The sequence below is a fragment of the Salvelinus namaycush genome, chromosome 27, assembly GCF_016432855.1.
Source record: "Salvelinus namaycush isolate Seneca chromosome 27, SaNama_1.0, whole genome shotgun sequence".
In the NCBI taxonomy this organism is placed as follows: Eukaryota; Metazoa; Chordata; class Actinopteri; order Salmoniformes; family Salmonidae; genus Salvelinus; species Salvelinus namaycush.
Genome location: NC_052333.1, coordinates 14,480,572 through 14,492,055, shown reverse-complemented (window position 1 = coordinate 14,492,055; position 11,484 = coordinate 14,480,572).

The following is an 11,484-nucleotide window of genomic DNA, read 5'->3' as shown; positions in this document are numbered from 1 at the left end:
CGTGCAGGCGTACTGGCTCCCTTGAGCACTGAGCCTGCCCAACCTTACCTGGTTGTATGCTCCCCGTCGCCCGACCAGTGCGGGGAGGTGGAATAACCCGCACCGGGCTATGTAGGCGAACCGGGGACACCATGCGTAAGGCTGGTGCCATGTAAGCCGGCCCGAGGAGACGCACTGGTGGCCAGATGCGTTGGGCCGGCTTCATGACATCCGGCTCAACGCTCAATCTAGCCCGGCCGATACGTGGAGCTGGAATGTACCGAACCGGGCTATGCACGCGTACAGGAGACACCATGCGCTCTACTGCGTAACACGGTGTCTGCCCGTACTCTCGCTCTCCACGGTAAGTACAGGGAGTAGGCGCAGGTCTCCTACCTGACTTCGCCACTCTCCCTTTAAGCCCCCCCCCAAGAAATTTTTGGGGTTTACTCACAGGCTTCCTTGCTAGTCGCGTACCCTCATAACTCCGGTTCCTCTCTCCGGTTGCCTCTGCTCTCCTAATCGCCTCCAGCTGTTCCCATGGGAGGCGATCTCTTCCAACTCGGATCTCCTCCCATGTGTAGCAACCCTTGCCGTCCAAAACATCCTCCCATGTCCACGAGTCCTGGTTTCTTTGCCGCTGTTGTTGGTTCCTCTCACGCTGCTTGATCCATGGTTGGTGGGTAGTTCTGTCACGATCGTCTTCGTGAGAGAGAGTGGACCAAGGCGCAGCGTGTGCAAAATACATCTCTTTATTTAGAAGAGGGAAAAACACGCAACGAACACTATTACATAACGAAACAAACCAACAAACGATCGTGAAGCTAAAGACGTAAGTGCAATAACAAGCTACAAACGTACAACATAGACAACTACCCACAAAAGCCTACTGCCTATGGCTGCCTTAAATATGGCTCCCAATCAGAGACAATGAATGACAGCTGTCTCTGATTGAGAACCAATTTAGGCAGCCATAGACATAACTAGACAACTACACTCTACTCTGCCCCATACACATACAACACCCCTAGACACTACAAAACACATACATTCCCCATGTCACACCCTGACCTAACTAAAAAACATAAAGAAAACAAAGAATACTAAGGCCAGGGCGTGACAGTTACAAGCAGCACAGGAATTAAATCATCAACATGTATTGATCACATTTTTACTAACGCTGCAGATATTTGCTTTAAAGCAGTATCCAAATCCACAGGATGTAGTGATCACAATATAATAGCCATATCTAGGAAAACCAAAGTTACAAAGGCTGGGCCTAATATAGTGTATAAGAGGTCATACAATAAGTTTTGTAGTGATTCATATGTTGATGATGTAAAGAATATTTGCTGGTCTGTGGTGTGTAATGAGGAGCAACCAGACGCTGCACTTGACGCATTTATGAAACTACTTATTCCAGTTACTACTAAACACTAAGTCATTAAGTAAATGACTGTAAAAACTGTTAAATCCCCTTGGATTGATGAGGAATTGAAAAATGGTATGATTGAGAGGGATGAGGAAAAAGGTATGGAAATTAAGTCTGGCAGCCCAACTGATTGGCAAATGTACTGCTAATTAAGAAATCATGTGACTAAACTAAAGAAAAAGAAAAAGAATCTACACAATGAAACAAAGATAAATTATACAAAGAATGATAGTAAAAAGCTTTGGGGCACCTCAAATGAAATTTTGGGGAAAAAAGCCAACTCGGCTCCTTCATTTATTGAATCAGATGGCTCATTCATCACAAAGCCCATTGATATTGCAAACTACTTGTCTCGACTTCCTGCCTAAGTTGGTCCCTCTCCTTGTTCGGGCAGCGTTCGGCGGTCGACATCACCGGTTTTCTAGCCGCCACCGATCCACTTTTCATTTTCCATTTGTTTTGTCTTCATTGTACACATCTGGTTTCCATTCCCATAATTATATGGTCCTTATTTAACCCTCTGGTTCCCCCATGGTTTTGTGCATGTTTGTTCGTTGTAAGTTAGTCTGTATTTGTGAGCTTGATTATTTTCCTTCTTGGAATATTTGTTGTTTTGAGTAAAGTTACGTGAATTACTCATCTCTGTGTCCTGCGCCTGACTCCGCCTTACCTGCTACACCTAGACGTCTTACACTACTTGAATGACTTTTTCATTGGCAAGTTAAGAAAACTTAGGGATGACATGCCTGCAACAAACGCTGACACTACACATCCAAGTATCTCGGACCAAATTATGAAAGACAAGAATTGTACTTTTGAATTCCGTAAAGTCAGTGTGGAAGAGGTGAAATAATTATTGTTGTCTATCAACAATGACAAGCCACCAGGGTCTGACAGTCTGGATGGAAAATTACTGAGGATAATAGCAGACGATATTGCCACTCCTATTTGCCACATCTTCCATTTAAGCCTACTAGAAAGTGTGTTCCCTCAGGCCTGGAGGGAAGCTAAAGTCATTCCTCTACCCAAGAATAATAGTAAAGCCCCCTTTACTGGCTCAAATAGCCGACCAATCAGCCTGTTACCAACCCTTAGTAAACTTCTGGAAAAAAATGTGTTTGACCAGATACAATGCTATTTCACAGTAAACAAATTGACAACAGAATTTCAGCATGCTTATAGGGAAGGACACTCAACAAGCACAGCACTTACAAATGACTGATGATTGACTGAGAGAAATTGATGACACAATGATTGTGGGGGCTGTCTTGTTAGACTTCAGTGCAGCTTTTGACATTATTGATCATAGTCTACTGCTGGAAAAACGTATGTGTTATGGCTTTACACCCCCTGCTATAATGTAGATAAAGAGTTACTTGTCTAACAGAACCCAGAGGGTGTTCTTTAATGGAAGCCTATCAAATATAATCCAGTTAGAATCAGGAATTTCCCGGGGTAGCTGTTTAGGCCCCTTGCTTTTTTCAATTTTTACTAACGACATGCCACTGACTTTGAGTAAAGCCGTAGTTTCTATATATGCGGATGACTCAACACTATACATGTCAGCTACTACAGCGACTGAAATTACTGCAACACTCAACAAAGAGCTGCAGTTAGTTTCAGAGTGGGTGGCAAGGAATAAGTTAGCCCTAAATATTTCTAAAACCTAAAGCATTGTATTGTATTTGGAACAAAACACTCACTAAACCCTAAACCTCAACTAAATCTTGTAATAAATAATGTGGAAATTGAGCAAGTTGAGATGACTAAAATGCTTGGTGTAACACTAGATTGTAAATTGTCATGGTCAAAATATATTGATGCAGTAGAAACTAAGATGGGGAGAAGTATGTCTATAATAAAGTGATGCTCTGCCTTCTTAACAACACTATCAACAAGGCAGGTCCTACAGGCCCTAGTTTTGTCGCACCTTGACTACTGTTCAGTCATGTGGTCAGGTGCCACAAAAAAGGACGTAGGAAAATTGCTTTTGGCTCAGAACAGGGCAGCACGGCTGGCCCTTGGATGTACACAGAGAGCTAATATTAATAATATGCATGTCAATCTCTCCTGGCTGAAAGTGGAGGAGATATTGACTTCATCACTACTTTTATTTATGAGAGGTATTGACATGTTGAATGCACCGAGCTGTCTGTCTAAACTACTGGCACACAGCTCGGACACCCATGCATACTGTCACGTTCCTGACCTTATTTCCTTTGTTTAGTATGTGTTTAGTTGGTCAGGACGTGAGCTGGGTGGGCATTCTATGTTATGTGTTTCTATGTTGGGTTGTCAACTAGCCTGATATGGTTCTCAATCAGGGGCAGGTGTTTTACGTTTCCTCTGATTGAGAACCATATTAAGGTAGGCTGTTCTCACTGTTTGTTTGTGGGTGATTGTTGCTGTGTCTGTGTTTGTTCATCACACGGTACTGTTTCGTTTCGTTCATTCGTTCGTTTGTTCCTGTTCGTGCGTTCATGTTTTTATGTGTTCTCAAGTTCAGGTCTGTTAACGGCGTTTATTGTTTTGTAGTTTGTTCAAGTGTTTTTTCGTCTTCGTTATTATTATTAAAATAAGTATGTATTCAAACCACACTGCATTTTGGTCCGATCCTTGCTCCTCCTCAGACGAGGAGGAAGACGAGCGTTACAGAATCACCCACCAACCATGGACCAAGCAGCGTGGTAACGGGCAGCAACAGCAGCAGCAGCAGCGACAGACATCTCAGGACTCCTGGACATGGGAGGAGATTTTAAACGGAGAAGGACCCTGGGCACAGGCTGGGGAATATCGCTGCCCCAAAGCTGAGCTGGAGGGAGCGAAAGCTGAGCGGCGGCGATATGAGGAGGCAGCACGGCAGCGCGACAGGTACGAGAGGCAGCCCCAGAAATTTTTGGGGGGGGGGGGGGGGGGGGCTAAAGAGGAGTGTGGCTAAGCCAGGTAGCAGACCTGAGCTCACTCCTCGTGCTTATCATAAGCAGCGCGTTACTGGTCAGGCACCGTGTTATGCGGTTAAGCGCACGGTGTCGCCAGTGCGTGCCCATAGCCCGGTGCGCTATAGGGCAGCCCCCCGAAAGTGTCATGTGAGTGTGGGCATCCAGCCAGGGCGTATTGTGCCTGCTCAGCGCGTCTGGTCTCCGGTACGCAGTTTCGGTCCAGGGTATCCTGCGCCGGCTCTGCGTGCTGTGTCTCCGGGGCGCTGGGAGGGTGCAGTGCGTCCTATGCCTACGCTCCGCTCGTACCGGGCAAATGTGGGAGTGGAGCCTAAGGGAGAGGTGCGCGTAGTAGGCACTAGATCTCCAGTGCTCACCCACAGCCCGGTTCAACCTGTGCCTGCACTCTGGAGGGTCCGGGCTGGAGTAGTATTCCAGCCTGGAGGAGTGGTGCCAAGGCTGCGCACCAGAGCTCCAGTGCTCCCCCACAGCCCGGTCCTTCAGGTGCCTCCTCTTAACACCAAGCCTCCTGTAGGTCTCTCCAGCCTGGTGGGTCCTGTGGCAGCCCCACGCACCAGGCTGTCTCTCCGTCTCCTCCCTACAGGTGTGCCCGTCTGGCCCAGCGTCGCCTGCACTGTCCGTCTGCCCAGCACCGCCTGCACTGCCTGTCTGCCCAGCACCGCCTGCACTGCCCGTCTGCCCGTCCGCCAGACAGGAGCCGCCAGAGCCGCCCGCCAGACAGGAGCCGCCAGAGCCGCCCGCCAGACAGGAGCCGCCAAAGCCGCCAGCCAGCCAGGAGCCGCCAGAGCCGCCAGCCAGCCAGGAGCCGCCAGAGCCGCCAGCCAGCCAGGAGCCGCCAGAGCCGCCAGCCAGCCAGGATCTGCCAGAGCCGTCAGTCAGCCAGGATCTGCCAGAGCCGTCAGCCAGCCAGGAGCTGCCAGATCCGTCAGTCAGCCAGGAGCTGACAGAGCCGTCAGTCAGCCAGGATCTGCCAGAGTCCTCAGTCAGCCAGGAGCTACCAGAGCTACCTGTCACGCCGGCGATGCCGAAATTCCCCCTCAGTCCGTAGCTGCCCCTCAGTCCGTAGCTGCCCCTCAGTCCGGAGCTGCCCCTCAGTCCGGAGCTGCCCCATACACTAAGTTGACTGTGCCTTTAAACAGCTTGGAAAATTCCAGATAATGATGTCATGGCTTTAGAAGCTTCTGATAGGCTAATTGACATCATTTCTGTCAATTGGAGGTGTACCTCTGGATGTATTTCAAGGCCTACCTTCAAACTCAGTGCCTCTTTGCTTGACATCATTGGAAAATCAAAAGAAATCAGCCAAGAACTCAGACATTTTTTTGTAGACCTCCACAAGTCTGTTTCATCCTTGGGAGCAATTTCCAAATGCCTGAAGGTACCACGTTCATCTGTACAAACAATAGTAAGCAAGTATAAGCCCCATGGGACCACGCAGCCGTCATACTGTTCAGGAAGGAGACGCGTTCTGTCTCCTAGAGATGAACGTACTTTGGTGTGAAAAGTGCAAATCAATCCCAGAACAATAGCAAAGGACCTTGTGAAAATGCTGGAGGAAACAGGTACAAAAGTATCTATATCCACAGTAAAATGAGTCCTATATCGACATAACCTGAAAGGCCGCTCAGCAAGGAAGAAGCCACTGCTCCAAAACTGCCATACAAAAGCCAGACTACGGTTTGCAACTGCACATGGGGACAAAGATCTTACCTTTTGGAGAAATGTCCTCTGGTCTGATGAAACAAAAATAGAACTGTTTGGCCGTAATGACCATCGTTGTTTGGAGGAAAAAGGGGGAGGCTTGCAAGCCGAAGAACACCATCCCAACTGTGAAGCACGGGGGTGGCAGCATCATGTTGTGGGGGTGTTTTGCTGCAGGAGGGACTGGTGCACTTCACAAAATAGATGGCATCATGAGGTAGGCAAAGTATGTGGATATATTGAAGCAACATCTTAAGACATCAGTCAGGAAGTTAAAGCTTGGTTGCAAAATGGTCTTCCAAATGGACAATGTCCCCAAGCATACTTCCAAAGTTGTGGCAAAATGGCTTAAGGACAACAAGGTCAAGGTATTGGAGTGGCCATCACAAAGCCCTGACCTCAATCCTATAGAACATTTGTGGGCAGAACTGAAAAAGCTTGTGCGAGCAAGGAGGCCTACAAACCTAACTCAGTTACACTGGCTCTGTCAGGAGGAATGGGCCAAAATTCACCCAACTTATTGTGGGAAGCTTGTGGAAGGCTACCTGAAACGTTTGACCCAAGTTAAACAATTTGAAGGCAATGCCACCAAATACTAATTGAGTGTATGTAAACTTCTGACCCACTGGGAATGTGATGAAAGAAATGAAAGCAGAAATAAATAATTATCTTTACTATTATTCTGACATTTCACATTCTTAAAATAAAGTGGTGATCCTAACTGACCTAAGACAGGGTATTTTTACTAGAATTAAATGTCAGGAATGGTGAAGAACTGAGTTTAAATATATTTGGCTAAGGTGTATGTAAACTTCCGACTTCAACTGTACATGGCTGTGACTATAACCGAAGAGAATTCTCTTGGGGGGTAATACGGTCAGCATTTGATTGTGAGGTATTCTAGGTCGGGTTAACAAAAGGACACAAAAGGACGTTATCACAATCACACCATGAGTAGTTAATTATGAAACATACACCTCTACCTTTCTTCCCGGAGAGTTCTTTATTCCTGTTTACGCAATGTACTGAGAACCCAGCTGGCTGTATGGACAGGGACAGTATATCCGGAGAGATCCATGATTCCGTGAAACAGGGTATGTTACAGTCCCTGATGTCTCTCTTGTGTGCTGTCCTGCTGTGTACTGCCCTGCTGTGGGCTGTCTTGCTGTGTGCTGTCTTGCTGTGTGCTGACCTGCTGTGTGCTGTCCTGCTGTGTACTGCCCTGCTGTGTGCTGTCTTGCTGTGTGCTGTCTTGCTGTGTGCTGACCTGCTGTGTGCTGTCATGCTGTGTGCTGTCCTGCTTTGTACTGTGCTGTTGTGTGCTGTCCTGCTTGGTACTGTGCTGTTGTGTACTGTCCTGCTGTGTACTGTCCTGCTGTATGCTGTCCTGCTGTGTGCTGCCCTGCTGTGTACTGTCCTGATGTGTGCTGTCCTGATGTGTGCTGTCCGGCTGTGTACTGTCATGCTGTGTGCTGTCCTGCTTGGTACTGTGCTGTTGTGTACTGTCCTGCTGTGTACTGTCCTGCTGTATGCTGTCCTGCTGTGTACTGTCCTGATGTGTACTGTGCTGTTGTGTGCTGTCCTGCTTGGTACTGTGCTGCTGTGTACTGTCCTGCTGTATGCTGTCCTGCTGTATGCTGTCCTGCTGTGTGCTGTCCTGCTGTGTACTGTCCTGATGTGTACTGTCCTGCTGTATGCTGTCCTGCTGTGTGCTGCCCTGCTGTGTACTGTCCTGATGTGTGCTGTCCGGCTGTGTTCTGCGAGACTCCATTCTCTGCTGCGCGGCGCCAGTCAAGTTCAAACAGGCTAAACAATTTTCTGTCCCATCACGATGTCGTCTAAAATGATGATTGCTGTCAATCATCTTCGATATTACAATACTATCATAATATCACCCAAACTTAGTGACAGATCAAATTAAGAACGCAATTTGCTTTATCGCGTAACCTAGTGCACAAGTTTACTGCTGGTATTTAGTTTAAAAGTCCAAATAAATGTTCAAATGTAATTTAAAAAAAATTATAGATAGTTTCAACAGTATTGAAAACCGCCCAACCCTAACGCCCCCCCTAATCCACCCATCCACACACACATATGCTATTATTGTGCTATTACTACATTACACACCGTAGTTTATGGCCAGGCCCTGTTTGGCGTTCTGTTGATGTGTGTTAAAGTGTGTCAGCATGTGATTGCAGCATGATAGTTAGGTGACTACTGGGAAACAGGTCAGGACACCTGGCGGTGTCCAGGTTCTGAGGTGAACTTTGAGACTCTGGTTGCTGATAGGACACACGCGTGCACACACACACACACACACACACACACACACACACACACACACACACACACACACACACACACACACACACACACACACACACACACACACATTCACACACAGAGATATGGCTTGGTTGGGAGTTGTGTAACTGAAAGCTACTGATACCCAGCATGTGGGAGACAGAACTCAAAGAGGGAGAAGACTTTGCCTTCTGTGAGGGAAGCATAAATTCACAGAGAGAGAGAGAGAGAGAGAGAGAGAGAGAAAGAGACGAGGGGTAGAAAGAGAGAGAGACAGAGAGCGAGAGAGAGAGAGAGGGGGGAGAGGAAGGGTAGAAAGAGAGAAAGAGAAAGAGAATGATAGGAGTGGAAAAATAGAGAGCGGTAGAAAGAGAGTGAGGGAAAGAGAGGGGTAGAGAGAGAGAGGTAGAAAGAGAGTGAGGGAAAGAGAGGGGTAGAGAGAGAGAGAGAGAGAGAGAGAGAGAGAGAGAGAGAGAGAGAGAGAGATGCAGCGTTGCAGTTTTTGACACAAACCGGTGCTTCTGGCACCTACTACCATACCCCATACACTTACTTACATATTTTGTCTTGCCCATTCGCCCTCTGAATGGTACACATACCATGTCTCAATTGTCTCAAGGCTTGCAAATCCTTCTTTAACATGTTTCCTCTCCTTCAGCTACACTGGTTGAAGTGGATTTAACAAGTGACAACAATAAGGGATCATAGCTTTCACCTGGATTCACCTGGTCAGTCTGCCATGGAAAGAGCAGGTGTTCTTAATGTTTTGTACACTCAGTGTGTATGTATTGCGGTTCGATACTGCGATTTTATTGTGATTCGATGTTCCCTACATATTTCTTACCATATGTTTGCTGCAGAGGGACAAGAGAGAGATGATGAGAAAATGAGTTTTCATCAGTCAAAGTTCTGAAAACAAATTGGCTCCCTATTTAAAAAGAAGATGGAGGACAAGCTATGAAGGAAAATACTGACATTTTGGTGCACCATATTATATGTATATTTTGTCAAAACGATATGATACAATATATTATAAAAAAATTATATCCAAATATGTAACCATGTGAATGTTTTCCTCCATCGCTAGTGTGTGCGAGTATGTAGTGAATGTGTGTGGGTTTTGTGTGAGAGTGTCAGTGTAGTGTGTGTGAGTGTGTGTATATAGTGTGTATATACTGTATAGTCTTGTGAGTGTGCACAGAGTCAGTGCAAGATAGGGTCAGTGCAGATAGTCTGGGTAACCATTAATTAGCTATTTAGCAGTCTTATGGCTATTTGGCAGTCATGTCTTGGGGGTAGAAGCTGTCTCGAACCTTCCTCTGATACCGTCTGATACAGAGGTCCTGGATGGCAGGGAGCTCGGCCCCAGTGATGTACTGGAGCTCGGCCCCAGTGATGTACTGGAGCTCGGCCCCAGTGATGTACTGGAGCTCGGCCCCAGTGATGTACTGGGCTGTCCGCACCAGCCTCTGTAGCGCTTTGCGGTCGATGACGGTGCATTTGCCATACCAAGCCAGTGCCGGCTTTACGGGATGGCAAACCCGGGCATGGACCCCCCAGATATAATTTGTGCTCCCCCCAGTATTGTTTCCCCATAAACATAACAAATGGTATATGAAATACAATGTCCAGTTTTGACAATGTAGCGTTGCCGGGCCTGAGAGTAGAGCAGACCAGGGCAGAGGCTATATGCCGGGCCTGAGAGTAGAGCAGACCAGGGCAGAGGCTATATGCCGGGCCTGAGAGTAGAGCAGACCAGGGCAGAGGCTATATGCCGGGCCTGAGAGTAGAGCAGACCAGGACAGAGGCTATATGCCGGGCCTGAGAGTAGAGCAGACCAGGGCAGAGGCTATATGCCGGGCCTGAGAGTAGAGCAGACCAGGACAGAGGCTATATGCCGGGCCTGAGAGTAGAGCAGACCAGGACAGAGGCTATATGCCGGGCCTGAGAGTAGAGCAGACCAGGACAGAGGCTATATGCCGGGCCTGAGAGTAGAGCAGACCAGGGCAGAGGCTATATGCCGGGCCTGAGAGTAGAGCAGACCAGGGCAGAGGCTATATGCCGGGCCTGAGAGTAGAGCAGACCAGGGCAGAGGCTATATGCCGGGCCTGAGAGTAGAGCAGACCAGGGCAGAGGCTATATGCCGGGCCTGAGAGTAGAGCAGACCAGGGCAGAGGCTATATGCCGGGCCTGAGAGTAGAGCAGACCAGGGCAGAGGCTATATGCCGGGCCTGAGAGTAGAGCAGACCAGGGCAGAGGCTATATGCCGGGCCTGAGAGTAGAGCAGACCAGGACAGAGGCTATATGCCGGGCCTGAGAGTAGAGCAGACCAGGGCAGAGGCTATATGCCGGGTGTGAGCTCATTATCTGAAGAGGCGGAGGGAGGGGGGATGTAATCATTAATCAATAAAACACGGAGGCAGTGCTGTATCATAAATACAGTCACAGGTAGATGCCGTTGTTTGGTGGAGGGCTAGTCAACCCATTTAACTGTGACTGTATTCATGATACAGCACTGCCTCGGGTGCCTTATTGCTTTTATAAAACTCTTACCAACATATTCAAATAACAATGAATTACACATTTTAGTTAAAACTTTATTTTGATTTGGTTTTTTCTATTGGCATTTACTTGGATATGTCCCTGATAATGACGTTGATGTGTGATTTCTGCTGGCTCAGAAACAGTTGTCTCGTCTGGGCACCGTTCACTCTACGTATGGTACTGCAGAGATCAAAACATTTTAGGATCCGAAGGGCCCATGCCAAATATTTTCAGCGTCCTGAGGTGGAAGAGGCTCTGTCGTGCCCTCTCCAAAACTGTGCGGGTGTGTGTGGACCATTTTAAGTCCTTAGTAATGTGGACACCAAGGAGCTCTCGAACCGCTCTACTACAAACCTGTTGATGTGGATGGAGACGTGCTCTCCTCTCTTTCTCCTATAGTCCACGATCAGCTCCTTGGTCTTACTGGCATTAAGGGAGAGGTTGTTGTCCTGGCACCACACTGCTAAGTCTCTGACCTCCCCCTGTCATCGCCGTTGGTGATCAGGCCTACCACCGTTGTGTCATCAGCAAACTTGATGATGGTGTTGGAGTCGTGCGTAGACCAAC